At 26.4% G+C, this 3,585-nt stretch overlaps 1 long non-coding RNA gene across 1 annotated transcript; it reads left to right on the top strand.

Moving 5' to 3' along the window:
• The first annotated feature begins 1,657 nt into the window (after positions 1 to 1,657).
• On the top strand, positions 1,658 to 3,218 carry LOC141720354 (uncharacterized). The gene is made up of 3 exons (XR_012574261.1): positions 1,658 to 1,801; positions 2,436 to 2,494; positions 2,994 to 3,218. It is a non-coding gene; the product is annotated as an uncharacterized LOC141720354 (long non-coding RNA).
• Positions 3,219 to 3,585: the final 367 nt, after the last annotated feature.

Below are 3,585 nucleotides of genomic sequence, written 5' to 3'. Positions count from 1 at the left end.
TTATAATATATATCTTAAACAATATAACATTAAATGAGATAGCGGGAGATTAGATTATCAAATTCCTTATCTCTTCTATATATAGTAGCCCAAACATGACTATAAAATTTTTGAGACTTTTTATTCTCAATGAAATGGCGGATTTTCCCCTATATCTATCATAAGTAAAAAATTATTTTTGGCAGGAATCGAACCACAATCTACCCATTAGTTCTAACACTAAGATACCATTATGGAACTATGTCTTTTATGTTTTCAAATCAAGCACTTAATATGTGTATGTCGCTAAAGAGTAAAATTTCGGTTTTTTATTGCAATTCATGAAATAACTTTTTTATTTCATGATTTTTCGTTCATATATATTTTTAAATAATTAAATTACAATTCAGATAATAATTTTGATCAATATCAAACATATAAAGATAACCATTATACGAAAACTATAAATAAATAAAGATATAACATGTATTTAGTAAATATATTAATATATCTCTAAGTAATCGTCTTGTTAAAATCTACGATATTATATATAAGAATTAATTAACAATGTCAAATAATAAAGTTCACACTAATACAAAATATAAACAAATAAATTTTATAATCGTGTTTATGCAATAAAAATTCTATTGTTAGAACGTATACATAATATAATTTTAAGAAAATAAAATGTTTTATTTTAGTTATTTGACCAAATTTACAATAAAAAATCAAACAAGTCAACAATTATGGGATAAATGGAATAGTGCTAGATGTACACATAATTCCTAAATTTATTCAATTTTTTATTTAAACCAACATATTTAGGCCTATTTGAATATCTCTGGGAACACGCTTGTTTTTGCTTCAAATATGGTCGAAGTTATTCAAACTTTAGCTTCCCATTCTCTCAAAATTCTAAATTTTTAATATTATAAAATTTGAGAATGATCACCATCCTCACAAAATTCTAAAATCTTTAATAAAGGTTCACAGTATAAGTGGTGTTGGATGAAACGACTGTAGTATTATTTGAAAATAGCTCATATTATCTGCAAAATAATACTAATATGAATTATTTATATATATGAATTACATATATAGAACATGATCAATATGAGAATTGTTCTCTTATTCGGACTAAAAAGATGAACTAAAATTCTATGATATTCTTATGTTTTAAATTCTAAATCCGGATATAATGACTAACACTTGTATTTAATGTACAAGCTTTGATTAATAAGTAATTTGTTGTAAATTATGACATTATGATGCATTTAGGGTGATTTTATGTATAAGTTGGATTATTAAATATAAAAATAGTTATGCTTATGTTCTATAAGCAGATTTCTTTTTGCAAATTATAAGGTTCAATGGATGATCAAGAATGAAAAGAAATTAATTAATTTAATGGACATATGATATCTTAAACATGAGGAATCTAATATGTAAATAATATGGAACCGATTAATAAAATTACGGTATTGGGAGAGGTAGTGCAAATATTAATTATCTAGTGGATTGAATTAATATTTATTTTATATTGGGATCGGCCCAGAATGTCATTAGATGGCCCATCATAATTGTCCATTATTCATTTTGTAGCCCAAATATATATTCTTATTTTCAACGGGTAAAGTAAGGTTGAAAAAAGATAGGGTTTGTGGCGGCCGCATAAGGAGGCAATCAAGAACAGTTTCGTCAAGAATTTGGAATCTTGATAACAGGTAACCATTGGGAGATTGAGACACACGCTTCGCTCAGAGGGAATAAGGGAATATATCATAAGAATTTGGATTCAATAGCTTGCGTTGTAGTGATTAAGGTAAATTGCTTGTTCGCTCTTTATTAATATCATAAAATGCCACACCTCTGATCCATTATTCCAAAAGTAATAATTCTTTCTTTCTATATTTTTATCTCACCTTATCTCTATCTATGTATTTTTAATTTTTTTGGCAGCACTTTTGGGGAATTTTATAAAATTTGTATTCTATTTGATTCAGAAAAAGTATTTGTTAGGTGTGTTATCATATATATATAAGTGCCTATTTATGTATGTAAATTTTTACTCCTTTGGTTTCTCATTTTAAATCAAATACTTGATTGATTTGGTTCACTGATACTTTTGAAAGTTTAAAAACTGGTGATATCATGATACTTCATACTATTTTAATTAATATTAAAAGATTTAAATCTGAAAGCATTGTTAAATTTGATCTTCTAATAAATATATGCTTGTACGTTATATGATTATAAATCTTGATTGATTTTGATAAATGAACTTCAGTGACTATTTCAATCCAATGAAATCAACAAATCAAGATCTAAATCAAATTATGATTTAGGCAGATGTTTCTACAGCCAATCAAAATCTTGAAACACTCTATTTACTTAGAAAGTGTTATTTCAATATTCATTATTTTATGTCTATTGACTTGTTTATGGGCCTATTTCAGCAAACAATGAAGAAAATGCTCCATAAAAGATTGAGATTGACGACTCAATTGCTGTTAAGGTAAATAAATATGATTAATTTATTTTGATAATGTTGTAATAGCTAATAATCATGTATAATACGAAAACCATTATGTCGTATTGGCTCCTCTTAACCCAAAATCTAGTTAGAAAAGTGGTGATAATTATCTCAAGTGCCTTTGTTATTTGTGTGATTAATTTTTCGATTAAATAATTCGTTCTGATTTTCTTGGGATCACTATTCCAAATAATGGCTATTGGATATTTGAAATATAATATTAGTAAAAATTATAAATTTGTTACAATTAAAAATTATTGTAGTGAAAGAAACAAAATTGTTAAAATATTATAAACATGTAAGAAAGTGCAATTCTTAAAAAAATTGTTGCCAATGTGTACACTTTTGATCAAATTGCCAAAACTAAATGTGAGTTTTCAATTCTTGGATTGGTGGGTTACACCAAACTATTTATTATCAAATTTCTTTTGAACCAAATATGATCAATACATCTCAACTAATGAATGTAATTTCTTGCTAGTTGTGCATTTGGAATAGTGCTCCAGGTAATTCTATAAAAACCGAAGCAGCCAAATACAATTTTGCAAGCTGTGCAGTTGAAATATTGCATCGGTTCACATTAAAACTTACAAATAGCAGAAACCTCTTCAGGAGGTAGTGATACAGTAGTGATACTGATGTGTGTGTTCGTCTCCACACTAGAGCTGTAAGTAGTTCATTAATTTCGGTAGTTCAGAATTCATTCAATTACAAGTTGCAAGTTAAAGTATTTTTTATTATACATGTGGTTATTTGTAAAGAGATTGTATGGAGACAAAGGTGAGATAGTAAGACAGTTACTCTTGGATTTCTTGTATATTGACATGTCCCCATTTATAAACAATATTACAAACAATATATCTTCCCATGCTTGCATAAAAAGGTTTTTAATAGCAATCTATTGTTTTTTGATTTGTCATTACTACTTTCTCATTTTAAAAAATGATTTGTCTTCATAAAATTAACATTATAATATTGTATAAATTTTGAATTCATAGTCCTGAATGTTTACTTCTATTTGTTGTCAATTATAACCAGATATTAAAATTGTGTTGATTATACGTTGAGGATGT

The sequence above is a fragment of the Apium graveolens genome, chromosome 1 (genome assembly GCF_009905375.1).
Source record: "Apium graveolens cultivar Ventura chromosome 1, ASM990537v1, whole genome shotgun sequence".
In the NCBI taxonomy this organism is placed as follows: Eukaryota; Viridiplantae; Streptophyta; class Magnoliopsida; order Apiales; family Apiaceae; genus Apium; species Apium graveolens.
This window is presented reverse-complemented; position numbering and strand designations above follow the sequence as displayed.